At 44.4% G+C, this 18,622-nt stretch overlaps 1 protein-coding gene across 8 annotated transcripts in view; it reads left to right on the forward strand.

The window, feature by feature from the left end:
- Positions 1 to 18,622, forward strand: part of CSNK1G1 (casein kinase 1 gamma 1) — a 171,008-nt gene that overhangs the window by 34,929 nt on the left and 117,457 nt on the right. For 2 of the 8 annotated variants that reach the window (XM_075897481.1, XM_075897480.1), the window contains one exon: positions 7,851 to 7,938. The exons of the other annotated variants lie outside the window; for them this stretch is intronic. The gene's annotated coding sequence lies outside the window, so the exon portion shown is untranslated. The remainder of the gene's footprint in view (positions 1 to 7,850; positions 7,939 to 18,622) is intronic. 8 annotated transcript variants of the gene reach the window in all.

Raw genomic sequence — 18,622 nt, forward strand, 5'->3', positions numbered from 1 at the left:
CCAGACCCACTTCTTAGGAGACATTTAGCAGTGGAAGTGTTGGTTATGCTACTAGACAATATTGACCTCCCACGGTCCAGCAAATTCTCTGGTTCGGCACTGGTCAGGCCCTATGGGTGCTGGACTAGAGAGTTTCAATCTGTAGTGTAAATCAGGCATGAAGTTGTCTCGATATTGTCACTGGAAGAGGCTGATGGCATCCAAAATAGCTTGTATGGCATGTAGTCTTGGTGTTCCATGTACTAAGTTGGCACAATGTGATAAATAAGAAAATATCCTCTTCACTATTTATCATTAAGAAAATCAAAGAATGAATGCCTGGCTTTTTTTTCATCTTTGTGATGTATCGATAGCATCCAAGAACCCCACTCAACATTTTCTGCTTGATGTGTTACAAATGGCCAGGTCTTAACCTCCTGCTTCTTCCTGGAATACCCTAATACATTTGTTAAGTTGAGGGCAACATGACCTCAGCCACTGGTGACCTGATTGGTGATGCTCCAAAACATAGGTGAAGATCTTCAGGTAAAATAGCACGGTAGCATGAGGAAAAAAACTTCTGATGGCAAAAATGCACATGTAGAGGATGTGGGGACACCACCGCTGTCTTAAATCAGAAATGAGCCAAAAAGCTCTCATTGTTTGCTGCTGTTCAGATGTTAAACTCAACTAACCATAGAGTTGTCTAGCAGCTGAACAGCAAATGCTAAGTAATTTTTCTAGCGGTTCATCCCTTTGTCCTTGGTACACATTTCAAATTTAATAGGGGCTAGCTAGAATACTAGTCAGTGGAAGTTCTGTCTGTTCTCCGCTGATTTCTAGGATAACACTGGAAGCCCCTAGAATTGTAATTAACGTGTACGACTTACTCAGTTAACCACTTACTTGAAGTTTTTTTTTTTATATTCTAAAAAAACAAGTAATATGTCTAGAACCATGAGGAAAGACTGGTAAACTGTGCTTGCTTACTCAGTCTGCTCTTACATAACTCATTGCTGTTGGTTGTTCAAGTCTCACAGATTGTCGTAGATTGTTTCCACTAGCAACAGCCATCAGACATTTAGCTGAACAAGACTTAATTCTTTGAAATTGACCTACAAGAAATGTATGAAGGCGAACGTGGGGGTGGAATAAAGTTGTCAGCATGCTTTCCATTAGTATGCTAAGAAGTCTGTCGCAAAACTTTGTTCTGAGCCTTGTGATCAAATCAACAAGCAAAGGACTTCTTTTGTCAACCTTAGACCTCCTCCCCTGCTCTTCCTTTTTGCCACTTGCCCAAAAAATTATCTTGGTGGTGGAAAATCAAGATTTACTTTGTATCTAAGTGAATTCTCAAATTTTATACTGTAGGATCAGACTCTGGTGTAATGTTCCCCTCCCACAGGCAAGGGCTGCTCCAGTGGTGTGCATAGGCTGGGCTTGCTGCCAACAGGGGCTGCTCCGGCCAGGGAGCACCCATCTCCTCCCTGCAGACCCCCATGGCTAGAGCACACCTCTTCCCATGGAGGGTGGGGAGCTGCTGCAGTCTCCACCTGTTAACTGGAACCGTTAGCCTCACCCATTAAGGGTGAAGCTACTGGTTATAAATTTAAAAATGAGTAGTCCTGTGGCACCTTAGAGACTAATAAATATAGTATCATGGGCCTTTGTGGGTAAGACCCACTTCAACAGATGTGTTGGTCTGATGAATGGGTTTTAGCCACAGAAGCTCATGATACTAAATATTAGTTAGTCTCTGGTGCCACACGATAACTTGTGGTTTTTTTTAAAGTTACAGACTAACATGGCTGTTCCTTAACCATTCACGTATCTATTTAGAATCATTATAATTAATCAGTATCATTATTAGTATCAAGTTGTCATTTTTAGACAATCTTCAAAAATCGGACCGCAGAGAAACTGTTGGGCTGGACTTGGTATGCAAATTTGACATGCTGAACCAAGATCTAAATAAACAAATGGAGAGGTTCTCACATTACAATAAATTTCCCATTCAGGTTTTTTCACCTCTCCACACTGTTGGAGATGAGCGACATCTGTTTAATTAGCACTGATATCACAGTCCTATCTCTGTGTCCTTTTTTCCTTTGTCTTTTTTGTTGATAGCATCTGAGGAAGTGAGTTGTAGCTCATAAAAGCTTGTGCTGTAATACCCTTCTACATTTGTTAGTCTTTCAAGTGCCACTGGACCTCTTGTTTTTGCTGAAATGGACTAACACGGCTACCTCCTGAAATCTAGTATCATGGTATGGCTTTCACCAATGCAGCCTTTGGGGTGTGTCCTTGGTTGTCAGTGGGGCAGATGCTCACCTGCAGACCCAGCACTTTCATGCTTAGTCCTCTTCTGTTCTCCTACAGGCAGGCCCCCTCTCTTCTGCCTCGGCCAAAGAGCAGCTGGCGTACCAGTTTCTCCCTCCCTCAGTCTTGGGTTATTCTTTTTGTTGCAATTGGCCTCAGAGATCTATGTCCCATACATTCCCTCCAGTGTTCCTGGTACCTATGGGGAAGCGGTACTCACCATGTGGTAGTTGAGGATGATACCTTCTGTTTCCTACAATCTCAGCTGCTGCATCCTGGATCCCTTCCTATTGCCCTCCCCTCATGTAGGAACAGCTGAGGTGCCTGGGTCAGTAGTCTTCAACCCCAGAGTACTGACTCCCCTCCTGCAAACAGTCCAGTCCTTCTCTCCATAGAGTGACTGGCAAGGGAAGTTGAAGGAGCTCCATGGCCAGGCTGAAGGGCAAGGTGAAGGAGGAGGCTGGGTGCATCAGGGATGTTGGTACTGGGTGTGTAGCCTTGACTTCATCTCTCTCAGAATGCTAAACCTTCCTCTGGAAAGTAAATGCCAGCTGGTGGTTGCTGTAGCTAGGCACAGTGTGGGGGGGAGACCAGCAGGGAGTCAGGTCCTGGCAGTCCAGAGGGGGTTCTGAGACATAGGAAGTGAATGGTGCTGTGAAGGTGGTTTTGGCAACCAAGACCACCCACACGGCACCATTGATTTTCCCATGTCTGACAGAGCCCCCTCTGGATTCTGTCCCATCAGTGTGGTCCTGTCAAGTCCTCATGCCCCCGATAATTTCATCTTGCTCTTCTCCATCTCCAGGGTCATGCTCTGCACTTAAAAAATGTCTGCTCTAAAGTAAGACATAAGGCTGGAAAAAGAAAAGGGAGAAAGGGACCCTAAAATCGGCACTGCTTTCCTGCCTTTTGATTTCCAGTTCTGACCTCCACAATGCAAGAAGAATATTGTTAAATTAGAGGGCTCAGAAGAGACACAAGGATATGTAAAGGACTTTACACTTTATCGTGATAAACTGATGCTACTCTTTGGGTCTCTCTAAGCTGTGCAGGAGCGCAGCAGCCTCTCGAGGGCTGTGCAGGTGCTGCGGTGGGTGGACACTTCTCCTGGCACTGTCATGGCTGGGGAAAGGTGCCTTTCCCCAGGAATGGGAGGTAGCCTTCATCCCTGAGCTGCTCCTGCATTCTGAATCATTCATCCCAGAGCCACCCCCCTGCACCTCAATATTCTGCCTCAGTTCTGAGCCTTTTCACCACTCAAATGCAGCCACCCCAGCTCTACCACGTATCACCTCATATTGGTAGACATAAATTCATTTTGCACATGCATAGGAAAAATTAGAGGGAACATTAAGAAAAGCCAAAGAGGAGGTTATGTAGTCACTTGATTGCAATTTGTGTGTGAGCATGTGAAACAAAATTGCCAGTTAACTGTTCAGAGAACAGAAGGTCTGACAAGTTCCAGTGGCTGGAAGTTGAGAGTAGACGTATCCAGACTAGAAATAGGGTGCACATTTTTAACAGGGAGGGCAAAGTCGTCTTTGCATTCTCTTTAAAGGAGACCCCATATAAGAGAAAAAGCTTATAGATATGCTCCGTCTCGTTTGCATACTCCTTGGATGGCTTTCCATGCTATACCAAACTCTGATCTCTATCAGATACCTTCTGGATCAAGAAAAAGATCATTAGACAAGCACTATAGAAGTACCATCTGATTCTCTATCCCAATTGTCTTTTAATCAGGCCCAGTCAGTAGTGCTTGAATCAGATCCAGGTGGAATGGGCATTGAGTTATTCTGTAGTACACCTTGAGCTGCTGATTTTTTTAGAACAAATTTGGCCTAGGGTTGTTCCTTTTTACTTCGTCTGAAGACTTTGCCCATCATTTTAGTCTGGCTCCCATTCCTGGGTGGTAAGTTGCTAGGCAGACCTACAGCTTGACTTTAGTATCCTGGTGTTTAGGTGTAATTCTTTAACTTCATAAAGTGGCTGCACCACTTCAGATCCCTAGGATGCCTTGCCATGTGGTACCTAGGTGAAATGACTAATACCTGATCTTTCTGTTCTGGAAATTCTTCTGGGAAACCAGCCAGTGGGAGGAAGAGAAGCATGACTGGCTGCAAAAATCCTTTATCTGGAAGAGGCTGACACCTGCCTAAAAGCTGAGAAGGTTCTGCCCTAGTTTTGTCAGGTCGTGGGAAATAGCTAATGGGTCAGAAACATTTGTTGGATCTTACACACTTTCTAAAAAGTGAAAGTTCTAACTAAGAAACATTAATTGTCCTGTTGAATCTTTTATCTTTCTGCTGTGCTCCAAGACTTGCACTTGAACTGAAAAAGTAGTGGAGAAATTCAATGTTAAACGTACCTTCAATCTGGTGAACCTCTACAAAAAACAGAAAAGTAAAGTATACAAGATATTTCAAGCCAGTCACACCTCTAAAATCTGTGTATTGCAGTACTGTCAGTTAATAGATCTGTGGTAGTTTTTCCTTATTGAAGCATAGTTTCATTCTAAAATGTTAACTTCCCACTTGAATTTATGAATGGCTTTTATACAAAAATATTAAAAAAAAACAAACAAACCCCGTACTACATAACATATGGGCTTGAGTTTGTGCTTGATGGCTGTCACAACAGGGATCAGCTATAAGCTGCTTGCATACACAATTTAGATTTAGAAGCGCTTATGTATGTTTTACATGACAACATTGATTTTTGTAAATATCTAAAAATATGCTCTAACATACTAAGTGTTTTGGCACAGACTACACTTAATGCATTGAAGATTGTGTCCAAGAGAGGAGGAATGGGGTGGGTGGGTGGGTGTGTGTGTGTGTAAATTCTTCTTTTTTTAAGTGGGAAGGTATAAATAGGGTGGAAGAAGCAAAGAACCAGGCACAGTGAGTGTTAAGTTTAACTCACACGGAGTCTCAAGCATATAGGGCAGTGCCTAAAGTCACTCTTACATTCAGCTCTTATTCAGTTGATCAGTGATCAACAGCTGCAACCATTTGCAGTTAAGGCAGGGCCCTTATCCATACTTAACTTGTTTCCAAGACTGGTTTGGTGGATTTAGTTGGCAGTGTGTTAGTATGTTTGTCTGGTAGGAGACTCTGTGTGTAATCAGCTAAAGTTCTGATGATGGGCAACCAGTCAATTTCCTGGCCTACTGCTGAAAAAAGCAAAGGATGCTTAGAAAGCTATGTTTATACAGAAGTCAAAATTAAAATGTGCAGCTCCAGCTACGTTAGTTACATAGATGGAGTCGACATTCCTTAATTCGAACTTTGGTGCAGGCTCCACAGTGGGAGATGGATGGGAGCGAATGCTCCCATTGACTTCCCTTAGTCTTCTCAATTCAAGGATTGCTGGCATTGATGCAGGCACCCTCAGCTTTCGATTTAATGGGTGTTGACTAGACCTGCTATATCAAACCTTGGAAAATCAACAGTGCGGTGATCCACTTTCTGGAAGATGAAGACGCGGTCCTAAACAATGACTATCTAATAGTCACTTTCTAGTGATGCTGCGTGAGGTAGGTAGTTTATCAGAGTACGGCCAACATTATGGCTAAGGAGGCACTAGCACTATGGCTAGAAATCTATTGATGAGAATGAGTTTCTTGGAATAAAATTGGGCTAAATCAACTCTACTAGGAGGACATGTCCCTTCCCAAAAATGGGATCCCTGTTCTACAATAAATCCAGGAAATTGTCCCTTAACTTTTTCAAGGGTACCTTATTTCAAGGGTACCTTATTTCTAAGTGCAGAGTTGCACAAGGAATAATCCATTCAACTGATTCTTTTGAGACGTTCTACAGAAATGTGAAGTTGAACTCCTAAACAAATCTGTTTTCTGCTGAGTATGTGAAGTTCTAAACCATCTTTTATTTAAAAAAAAAAAAATTCTTGTGAAGGTGAGTAAAACTGGTAGATGAGGGAGGCAACTCATCACAGAATATGCCACTTGGAGTAAAAGTAAGTTCCAGATTTGTCTGACTCGTAGGCAGAAAAGCTATGCATCTTATGAAGAAATATGATGGGAAATTGCTATTTATTTACCACACACTGCAAAATAGGTGTCATTTTTATCAGTAGATGTTGTCATCTTTGGCCCAGAGTTCTGCAAACAGCTTTTTTTGTCTTGCAACACCATCTTTAATTTGTCTTCTGTAATCACTAATTTCTGATCATTATTTTAGACACTCGGTAGGAGACTAAGACAACTTTAATTCTTTATCTATATATTCATCATTGCTAATTTCCAGGTGGGTGTTCAAAAAAACAAGTATGGCCCCACCAAATCAGGATACTTTAAGATTGGTTATTTGCCCTCTGGTTTTGGAACACTGAGTGCATGTTTTCAGGCTTTTCTTGTGAGGACTAGAAACTTAGTTAGAAAAAGTTAACATTCCTGAGTGTATAAATGGCGGTCTCAATGCCAAATGCAGTGTCACTTGTGATAAAATTGCAAGAGCCAATACTAATTCATTGATTTTGTATTAAGTTCAGCAAAGACCATTCAGTCATCTAATGTAACTTCCAGTATTATTTTTCTTTGAACACCGATAACTGTTTGACTAGAGCATATCTTTTAAAAGGCATCCTCTCTTGGATTTAAAGGTTTCAAGAAATGGAGAATCTAACCATCAGCAAAAACTGCCAACAGAAGTAGTAATTGCCCTTGCTGTTAAATTCAAATTATAAATAAGAAATTATCTGTTTCTTACTCGGAGCCGTTGATTCTTGTTCTTGCTATCTCCAGTAGGTCAAAGCTCTTTAGTACTTGGAGTTTTCTTGCTATGAAGATACTTGAACTCTAATTGTCACCTCTCAATCTTTTTGACAAATTAAATAGATTGAGCTCTTTAAGTGTCTCTTACTGCAAGGCATCTTTTCAAGCCAGCGTCATTTTTGACTTGTGTTATCCTCTCCAGCTCTTTCACCGTGCTTTTCAAATGCATACAATTTCAGCATCCACAGTATTCCATAGTGGTCATCAATCTTATTTGTATGGATAAAATCACCTTCCTACGTCTCATTTTTATATATATATTAAATAAATCTCCAAGGGTCTCATTAGTCCTTGTAGTGAGTTGGAATGGCTGTCGGGGGGGGGGGGGGAGGAGCCCCTCCCTGAGCCCTGGTGAGTGGGACCACTCCCACCTACCATTAGGTCAGAAGTCAAGAGCTGGGTTAGGAAGTATAAAAAATAGGCCCAGGAGCTCAGAGCCCAACTGCTGAAGGAGCCAGGCACACTCTGAGCTGGGAGGCTGTCAGACCTAAAGGAAGCCAAAAACTGGTTATGGCCACTGGGACCACAGTAGGGATGTAAGAGTGTAGCTGTGTAAATGAGTAAGTGAGAAGGCAGCTGGGTGGGGTGACAGTTGGGAGCCATATGCACAGGAAGGCAGCTTAAGCCAGCACCTGGGAGTGGGGTGGCAGGTGGGAGCCAGCTTAAAAGGGGAGCTGGCTGCCTCCATACATATAACCGTGAAATTTTCAGTGGTTACCTGGTTAATCAATTAAACACATTTTAACATCCCTAGACTACAGACAGATCCCGACCCAGAGGAGTTGCCGGACCCGATGGAGGTTCCATTCCCCAACAACCCAGATGGCCTGCTACTGAGCGAGGTACACTCTGAGGGAGTTAGGAAGTGGTCCAGGGATAGCTGACCTTAATCTGGCTGAGACAGTGCTTGACCCAGTGGCAGACTGATAAGCCACTGATAGGGCCCTGGGCTGGGATGCAGTGAAGTGGGAGGGCCTGCGTTCTCCCCCCTCCTCCCCCGCCACCCCAATCCATGGATTGCAGTCTCCCCTCTGTTTCTCTAGGAAAAATGCCTGCACCTGTCACCTCTCCTGAGCTCGTGCCAGGGTTCATTTGATATTTGCTTAAAGGGTCAGCCTGAACCTAGGGCTGAGCCCTCCTGAGTTATTTGTTGCCCTGCCCGGAGTGAAGGCCTGACAAAATGAGACCATGCTAGGCCTAACCACAGGCCTGAGCCCTTGAACTATTGCTGCAGCTGATTCCCTGTGCGTGTACTGTTGCAGAATGGCCACCCACTGTTCTGGGGGGAGGAGCCCTTCCCTGAGTCCTGGTGGGTGGAGTTTCCTCACCCCAACTGGCTGGGCTACAGCCCCTTTTTACCACAGCAATGTCTTGGGTTGTTTACCACTCTAACCTCTAAATCCTTTCAAGTGACATTTCTTCGGGATAGTCTCCCATTATGTTAGCCTGGCTTGCATTCTTTGTTTCTAGATGTATGACCTTCCTTGTATTAAAATACATCTTAATTGTTTACCGAGCACTCCAAATCACTCGGACTGCCCTGCTTTCATTGCTTAATAATTTAATATTAGTCCAATTATGTAGGCACACCAGTCCTCAGTACCTCTTTTCCCCCACCCTCTTCAATGTTGTGAGCTAGTGCAGTAACATCTCTCCAAAGCCCTCCTTAGGGACATCTTAACTCATTTCCTGGAATAGTGGGAGGGTTTTACATCAAGTGCCTCTGTTGAATTCTCATACAGTTGTCTCCCCTAATCCCTCTGAGTCTACTTTCCTGCTGCCTCAGTCTTCCATTTGTGTATTGTCAACTGTCTCAATTAAAATGTCTGCCATGGGGAAACTTATACATTTAAACTGCTATTGCTGTACACATTTATTGATTTGCATATACTGTATTTACACCTTCTGCTCACTGTGGGGAAAATTGCACTTTATGGCATTACTTCCCATCTTGATGTTTTTTAACTCAGGTAAAGCTTAACTCACAAGCGCCTTGGAGTAAGGACTGTATTTGCCTGTAAAGCTCTTTACATACCTTTAACTTAATAGAAATAAAAATTATCCCCTTCTGTCAGTGACGTGCAACTAAATTTTACGTTTCCGGTTTTTATGCTTCATGCCTCTCCTTTACTTTCTGCTAGATTAGAAACATTAGTGATAGTTGTTTGCACTGGCATAATGTGCATTTTAAATAGACATGTTTCACATTTATAACGAAACCATCTATGGGAAAAATACCCAAATACTTAGTGAAAAAATCCCCCCCCCCCCCCCCCCCCCCATAGCCAATATATTGTATTTTCTTGAGTGGTTTTTTTTTGTTCGTTTGTTTCTCAAATGGCTGTATTTGGCTCTAAGATGACTTACACTGTCTATTTAGATGAAACCTTTACCTTGAAAGCTCACCATAGAGATGCCGATGGGCAAGCACAACGGGAACCCTGAACCTAAATTACTGGAATTTGGTGTTATCTGGAAGAACTTAGCATGTATCAAGCACAAAAGATTAGTGATGGGGACTTCTGATTCATGACAGAGAGCAATGATCAGGAACAAGTTCTTACAGCAGCACAATTTCATCAAGTCACCAGGGCCTGATGAAATGCATCCTAGAATACTCAAGGAGCTGATAGAGGGGGTATCTGAGCCTCTAGCTATCATCTTTGGAAAATCATGGGAGACAGATTCCAGAGGATGGGAAAAGGGCAAATATAGTGCCCATCTATAAAAGGGGAAATAAGAACAACCCAGGAAACTACAGACCAGTTAATTTAACTTCTGTGCCAGGGAAGATAATGGAGCAAGTAATTAAGAAAATCGTCTGTAAACACTTGGAAAGTGGCAAGGTGATAGGGAACAGCCAGCATGGATTTGTAAAGAACAAATCACGTCAAACCAATCTGATAGCTTTCTTTAATAGGATAACGAGTCTTGTGGATAAGAGAGAAGCGGTGGATGTGGTATACCTAGACTTTAGTAAGGCGTTTGATACGGTCTCGCATGATATTCTCATCAATAAACTAGGTAAATACAACTTAGATGGGGCTACTATAAGGTGGGTGCATAACTGGCTGGATAACCGTACTCAGAGTTATTAATGGTTCACAATCCTGCTGGAAAGGCATAACAAGTGGGGTTCCGCAGGGGTCTGTTTTGGGACCGGCTCTGTTCAATATCTTCAACGATTTAGATATTGGTATAGAAAGTACATTTAAGTTTGCAGATGATACCAAGCTGTGAGGGGATGCGACTAATCTGGAGGATAGGGTCATAATTCAAAATGACCTGGACAAATTGGAGAAATGGTCTGAGGTAAACAAAATGAAGTTTAATAAAGACAAATGCAAAGTGCTCCACTTAGGAAGGAACAATCAGTTTTATACATACAGAATGGGAAGCGACTGTCTGGGAAGGAGTATGGCAGAAAGGGATCTAGGGGTGATAGTGTACCACAAGTTGAATATGAGTCAGCAGTGTGATGCTGTTGCAAAGAAAGCAAACGTGATTCTGGGATGCATTAACAGCTGTGTTGTGAGCAAGACACGAGAAGTCATTCTTCCGCTTTACTCTGTGCTGGTTAGGCCTCAGTTGGAGTCTTGTATTCAGTTCTGGGCACCACATTTAAAGAAAGATGTGGAGAGAGTCCAGAGAAGAGCAATGAGAATGATTAAAGGTCTAGAGAACATGACCTATGAGGGAAGACTGAAGGAATGGGGTTTGTTTAGTTTAGAAAAGAGAAGATTGAGGGAGGACATGATAGCAGTTTTCAGGTCTCTAAAAGGGTGTCATAAGGAGGAGGGAGAAAACTTGTTCATCTTGGTCTCTGAGGATAGAACAAGAAGCAATGGGCTTAAACTGCAGTAAGGGAGGTTTAGGGTTGGACATTCAGGGTAGTCATTTTCCTAGAGTTAGGAACTGACACTGGAATAAATTGTCCAGGGAGGTTGTGGAATCTCCATCTCTGGAGATATTTAAGAGCAGGTTAGATAAATGTCTATCAGGGGTGGTCTAGACAGTATTTGGTCCTGCCATGAGGGCAGGGGTCTGGACTCGATCTCTTGAGGTCCCTTCCAGTCCTAGTATTCTATGAAAGACGTGATCCTGAAACTTGAGGAATCAAGATCCTTTAATATTGTTCAACTCGAGTAGATATTTGTATTGAGAGGGGCAATATATAGCCTTATTGGTAAGGTCATAGGGAGGGACAAGAACTGCCTTTCCCGTGGGTGGCATGGATCATTTTAGCATCTCCTTGATACTGGTGGTAATTGTGGAACCATGCTCTTATTAGATTGTGTGCTCCAGCCCTGTGGTGGGACAGTAGAAGAACTGGACTGCCAGCACGGGCTCCGTTGGGGGTCATGAGCCTCAGGGGCCAGATGCAGGCAAGCGGTCCCTGGGGCCTGTGGTTCCCCACCTCTGTTAAACAATAATTGCAGTCTGTTACTCAACAAAGCTTAAATGAATGGAGGAAGTAGGCAACAATTTTCCTATTTATGTAAAAGGTTCTCTTGGCAAAGTTCAAGATAATGCCACTTCTGAACTTCGTCTGCTTCCCTAAAATGTAGAACTCGAGGGTTTAATCCAGTGAAAGAGAAACCATTAGGGAGCTTCTATATCTAGAAGGATTAATTGTGAATCAAACAGCCTGCTTTAGCATTTGAAACATTGCCATTGTTTCTTCTTGTTTATAATGTAATCCTCTCTTGATCCGGTCATACTTAGCCATAGAGATAAGTTTTAAGAGCACTTGTTTTATGCCCTGAATAGCAAGTAAGCATAGGTGTGTGACTTGCGTAAAAGAAATGTCTGTTTGCTGTGTCACTTTGCTGTAGTAGTTCTAGACCAGTTACTCTCTGAGCAGTTAATGTGACCTTATGTGGTATGTTTACTCTTTAACACTTTATTTAGAGCATGTACAAACTTCACCCTTCATTTACAAAGATCTTGATCTTAAAGTATTTGTTAGAAACAATACTGGGAAACTATTTATGGAGGAAAAGCTGCATTAAAGGAAACAGAAAAGTAATTACACTACTAAATGGACTCTGCACTATAAATACAACTGAACCAGGGTTTCCCTTGTCCTATATACACATTACAAATTGCAGCTAGGTCAAAGTGCATTTCCTACCTTAGACAAGCCCTAACACAGATGTACTCCATTACTTTCTGTCAAGCTATAGTCAAGGTACAGACCTGAGAAATATTTTTCTCAGATCATAGTAATGATGATAAAGGCAAGTCTACAGTGCAGAATAAAGTTGATGATCAGCTTCTGCAGTAATTCTGTGGTTTTTCAGGTTATATTATGCCCCCTCTGTTGAAGTGCGTCCTCACTGGGAGCACATCCATTGATGTAACTGACAGCATGAGGCGCAGGGAGCCTGGAGATTTGCACTTAAGTAGCCTGTTACTGCCTTTGATAAACCAAGTCACATGGGGATGGCTGCTTAGGCTGTCAAAGGCCGCAATAGGCCATGTAATTAAGTAGAAAAAGACTCTGCAGTCTGTTCAGAAGTGTCGAGCAGTTTACATTTGGCTGGTTGTCTGCCTGTGGATGAGCCCTGTGAAGGCATGTTGAGAGTATTGGCCAGCTATGAGTTTTACCTGTTTAACAACTAAATCCGTCTAGAAATTTATGTAGTTAGGTGTAAGCCCTGTTGTTCGGACACTTGTTAAAATTGGTTTGAGTGCCTAATACCCATTTAGTTGTTGCTTGGTGTGACTTGTGGGTGTAAGCAATGGCCTGTCTTACTCCTGAGAGAATTCTGTGCACAAAAAGTAATTGTGTGATATTTCAAAATTCTGCAAAACTTTGCGAATCTGTTTGGTCAGAAAATGAAGTGGAGGCTCCAGCATGGCAGTGGGGAGCACACATGCCAGTGGCTGCTTAGAGGTAGGAGATGATTCTGCGGCTTCCCCTCCCACCTTCTTGGATATGGACTTGGTGATGAGACTGCATTCAGCATTGACACAGCTTAAGGTGGGGGCTGCCCCCAATACTCTGGGGGCCTACCTCTCTGCGCCAGCCATGTAAAGGCAAGGATGCTCCTCACAGGATCCTATTGTGGGTACATCAAGGTGTTGGGTGAGAGGGTTCTTGGTGGGGCAGTCTGGGTGTAGGAAACTTGATGGAGGCTCTGAGCGTGGGTACAAAATGAATGCACAGGGTGGTTGGCTGGGAGCCCTGAATGCAGGGCCAATGGGACTCTGCAGTGGGTCTTGGTGATGGTAATTGGGACTTAGTGGGGGAGGTCTGGATATGGGTGGCTTAGTGTGGGGATCTGGGTGCAGCTGGTTGGGGCTTAGTGGGTGGAGGTTTGGGGGAGCTTGTTGCAGTGGTCCAAGTGCATAGGATTAGGGCTTGTTGGGGTGCAGGGGTGGGGGTTCAGAGGCACAGTGGTGGAGCTCCACAGTTTGCATGCAGTGTGCTTGGTACAAAGGGGGTTCTGGGTGAGTGTGGGGGTGAGGTGTGGCAATCTGGTATGGGGGGATCTGAATGAACAGGAGTTGGGTGGATGGGGGAAGAAGTAGTAGTGGGGGAGGGCAGCAGAGATTTTGGGGGATGGGTCTGACTCAGCACTTGAAGAGAGAACCCACCACAGCAGTGCAGTGTGCATGTGCCTGCTCTTGTGGCTTCCATTTACTTCCCCTTCAGAAAGATGCCTTTTTTGGGGGGCGGGGGGGTAGTGGGACATGTGAATTTTGCTTCTGTACTGGCATGCTTAGGGTAACTAGTTAACTCGCGCCTGGCCTGGCTGGAGCAGCTTAGTGACATGTGCAGGGGCTGCTCCAGCCTGGCCAGCGCCGAGCAGCTGAACTGGAGCAGCCTGGCCCGCTGCAGTGCAAAGGGGCCCTGCCCAGCAAGGCCCACCGCACTGGGTGGGGGGGGGGGGGGGGAAGGGCCACTCCAGCTTAGCTGGACTGGAGCTGTGTTGCATGTGGGGGGCTGCTCCAGCCTGCTGGGTCCACCACATGCAGGGGATGGGGAGACTGCACCAGTGTGATGGTTAATGTTAAACATATAGTTTAACCCGTTAACATTTGAAATGGGATTTTGCATGGCTAGCATGCAGTATTGCAGAATTCCCCCCAAGAGGAATATTCATTGGAGGGCAGGGAATTATTGTGAACTTGGAGCAGTGCTTTTCACATCGGTTCCATATATCTACTATCTCTTATGCTTCTGAGCATCTGTCAGATAAACATCTCACTTCTTGAATACTCATGTCCGTGGTCAGTACCATTTTGAGATGCTGTCAGGTACCCCAGGAACTGGGTACAAAGACTGAGCTATAGTGCATTCATCCAAGGAGAGAGAGAACTTTCTGTATTCAGGACAAACACCAATGGAGTATTAAATAAAGAAGAGGCATGTTCTTGACACACAGCGAGTTGGATTATTTGTTTGCTTGCACCAAGCTTACTAGTATGTATTTTAAAAACTTAATAGGGCAGTCTCGAGTAGGAAGTAGGCAACTTGTTTGCAACCGTGTTTCATTTGTGGATGCCTAAACATTTCGAGCTTAACTGTAGACTAGGGATATAAAATCCCTGTTAATCAGTTAACCAGCTAAATTTTAGGCTTAACCAGTTAGCTCGGGTGAGGAACCTGTGGCTCCTGGCTTGCCTGGATGTGGCCCCCTGAGACTCAGGTCTCCCCCCTCCCCAGCATTGGGGAGCCTGCACTGGGATCAGAGCCCTCCATTATCCCACTGTTGGGCTGGAGTGCACAGAATCTATTAGTCTGGGGGTCAGCTGCTTCCCCCCCCACCCCCAGACTAATAGGTCTATCGCTATAGCAGTAAATCTTTGCTCTTTGTACAGAGTGAATAATACTGCTTGGTTGCCTTGAACACCGTGTCTGTTCCAGTATAGGTGTGGCAGCAGACTCTGACATGGCAGTGCCTGCATGCTAACAGCAATTTGTGATTCATTTATTGGTGGAGGCAGGGGAGCTTTTCTGGGAATATAGAAGGGGTCAGCAACCTTTTCACACCAAAGAGCCAAACTATCTATTATTGATAATTGACAGGATGATTAATAGTAGCATAAGTGAAACCTTGTACTCACAGACTTTATGTAATGGGACTTCTGCTGCTGCATCTTCTCACACATTTCTTTGATGTGTACATCATAACTGATCAAAGCCAGCTTCATGCAGGCATTCAGACTGTCTTCTGTTAATCTTATCCAGGGGCTGTATGTGGAGGTGCAGGAGTCTGGGTTGGGTTGTTTGAGGGGTTCAGATGTATGAAGGGCTCAGGGCACAGGGTTGAGGTGTGGGGGAGGTGAAGGTAGGGAGGATATGGCAGTAGCTGGAGGTAGGGAGGGTGCTCCATTGGTATAATGGATAAGGCATCAGCCTCCAGAGTCTGGGATTGTGGGTTCAAGTCCCCCACCCCCAACCTGGGCGCAGCCAGGAAGTTGCCACAAGCTTCCCCAGAACTGGGAGCTGCAGTCAGGGCAGGAGCAGCATGGCAGCCTCCATACAGCTTGCACTGGCCGTGAGCTGGAGCCAGGCTGCCCGCCACAGGAGCAGCTAGGTAGACACCACCAGCTTGCTCAGGACTGGAGCTGACAGCGGCTGGGGCAGGGCAGGTGGCTGCTCTGTGGCTGTGCTAGGGCAGCTGAAGGTAGGGAGGATAAGGCAGCTGCTGAAGGTAGAGAGCTGGCCAAATGAAGAACAGAGGTTAGCAACCTTTTCACACCAAAGAGCCAAACCACATCAATATTCAGAACAATTGGTCAACAAAGAGCTGTAGAAGAATGCCTGTTAGTATGACTGAAAATATACAACTAAATATTATTGATAATTGACAGGATGCTTAATAGCATCAGTGAAACATTGTACTCCCAGACTTTACATAACGGGGCTTCTACTGCTGTTGAGGGTGCAGTTTGTGGATGTGGGGGTGTAGGAGTCAGGGTTGGGGTGCATAAGGGGCTCAGGGCAGGGGGTTGGAGTGGGAAGTAGAGTATGTGGGGGGTGTGCATGGGGCTGGATTACCTTACTTGGCTAAGGCTGGGCTACTGCACCCAGGCAGCAGTGGCTGGATGAGGGGTCAGGCCAGGCTCACCGCAGCCAGATCGTGGCCTCCCCTCCTACCTACGCTGCAGCAGGAGAGGGCCAGCCCTTCCTATGCCCAGAGGGGAGCCAGACCATGGCCTTCCCCCGGATCAGGGCTGGGGATAGAACGCTGAGGCCATTTGGGGGCTAGGTCCTAATTGGGGCCTTGCTGGCCAGGCTGCTGTGGCTGGAGCCCAAGCTGGGCCACCGTGGCTGGGCTGTTGCAGCAGTTGCGAGGCTGCCATGGTTGAGCCACAGGATCTGCCCCAGGAGCATGGCAGCTGGGGTCAGACTGCACCCATCAGATGACGGCTGGAGCTGGGCTGCTGTGGCCAGATGGAAGCATCTGCTGCTGCTGCCAATCCCTCTCACTGTCCCGGCTTGGAGTGTGCATGCATCCCTTTCAGCAAACCCTGAGCCGGACCTTTAAACGAGCAGAGTCCCTCAGCTGGCTCTTGCTGGAGTGCACCGCCTTCCTTTCACCTCTGATTAATGGTGAAATAGACAAAAGACCATCTTGACATAAGTAATTATGTGTTTTTTTAATTTAGAATTTTTTAAATTAAAATGAAAAATTTTGTGCACATTTTGGGAACGACGAGAGCTGTATTTGGTTCCATAGTGAGCTATAGGCTGCTGACCTCTGATATATAGGGTATTGAAGGAGTTAGTTTCATAGTTAACTGAGCTTAAGAGGTTTATTTTTAAACCTGTCACTTTATTAGATAGTTTTTGTTGTGATTAGGCTGAAGTGAAAAATGTTACCTTGATGTTAGTGAATTTCACTGAGTCCTAAGTCAAACATCCTCTTCATGCTTACTGCTTAGACTTGAGGAGTTCTTTCACTAGTTATCTTGTTGAGTTGGGGGATAGGGGGAGAATCACTTCTAAAGGATTTGTAGCATGACAGGAAATAAAACTAAAACCCTAGTATTCTGACTATTCTCCATGTGACTGCCCTCATTACAATCTGTTTTTTTCCCTTTCCCATTCCTCTTTTTAAAGTTAAATTAAGTGCCCTTCCCTTTCAGCTAGCCTTACAAATGATTCTTGAGGCAAGATTTACGGTAGAAGTGAGGTGCTGCTTTTCCAGAAAGTGACATCACAATGGAGTTGTTACAAGTATCAGGCTGTGTCTAGACTGCATCCCTCTGTCGACAGATGGATGCAAATCAAGCACGTCAAAATTGCTAATGAAGCAGGGATTTAAATACCCAGAGCTTCATTAGCATAAACGTGGCCACTGTGGGTTTTTTTAAAACAGCTTTTTCGGAAAAAAAAGGCAGTCTAGAGGCGGATTTGTCGAAAATAAACCCTTTTTTGACAGATCCTGTAAGCCTCATTTTTTGAGGAATACAGAATCTGTCGAAAAAGGGTTTATTTTCAACAAATCCGCCTCTAGACTGCCTCTTTTTCAAAAAAGCTTTTTTGAAAAAAGCAGCGTCCATGTTTATGCTAATAAAGCATGGGCTATTTAAATCCCTGCTTCATTAGCAATTTCGACGTGCTTGATTTGCATTCCTCTGTCGACAGCGGGATGCAGTCTAGACATAGCCTCAGCTGGGTAGCAGCGTTAGTGTGTATCTGCAAGGTACCACAGACTCTTGGTTGTTTTTGAAGATGCACATAGTGAAGTAACCCAAGTCTCTTTGGCTATTGCTCCACAGTGTCTGGAAATTTTGGTGTAATTTGCCAGCAATCTCCTAGCTCCCACCAGCTGCCCTGCGCAGCTCCCTCTGAGACAGAGGCAGTAGTGTTGAGTGACAGCAGCCTCTGACCACGGGGTAAAATTTTTCAAAGCACCTAAGTTGGATGCTTTGGAAAATTACTCAGGGATACCATTTTAATTACAGCTCCGAACAGAAGGTTTAAGAATAAAGTTTGAGAGTTGATGCAGCTTTAACAGCTGCTCTTCTAGAAATTATATTTGTGGGTGTTGATATTAATCATTCTATTGTCAAAGCCTTTGTCAGATTATTTAGCAGTGGTTCATATGAATTTAATTTAGTTCAACTTTGCTTTCATTAGATTCTAAAATGGCCTTTCCGTGTATCATTTATGGATACTAAGTTCTTAATGCATGCTGACTAAGTTTGGATGAACAGACTTTTCTCTGAACATAGGAAAGATTTTTTTTAACCTGTTGGAAAGTATGGATTTTTTTTAAAAAGATCTATATGGCCAAGAAGTTTGTGTAGGGAAGCATATATGTCTTCAGGCTCACCATTATCTAAGGTTACTCCTCTTCCCTACTGCCCTCTCCGTTTCTGGTAGTGAGCCTCCTGCTAGTCAGGAGGTAGAAGGATTTGCTTGATAGTCCATTGCGTCTGGCTTCCATAGGGCCTGCTGTTTGAGCAGCATGGTATGTGTCCTTACATCCACAGGCTGAGCACTCGGCCTCCATGCTCACAGCCTTGACAGTAAGGATGTGTCTACACTATAAGCATGACTGT

This window comes from Pelodiscus sinensis, chromosome 14, assembly GCF_049634645.1.
Source record: "Pelodiscus sinensis isolate JC-2024 chromosome 14, ASM4963464v1, whole genome shotgun sequence".
Lineage (NCBI taxonomy): Eukaryota > Metazoa > Chordata > Testudines > Trionychidae > Pelodiscus > Pelodiscus sinensis.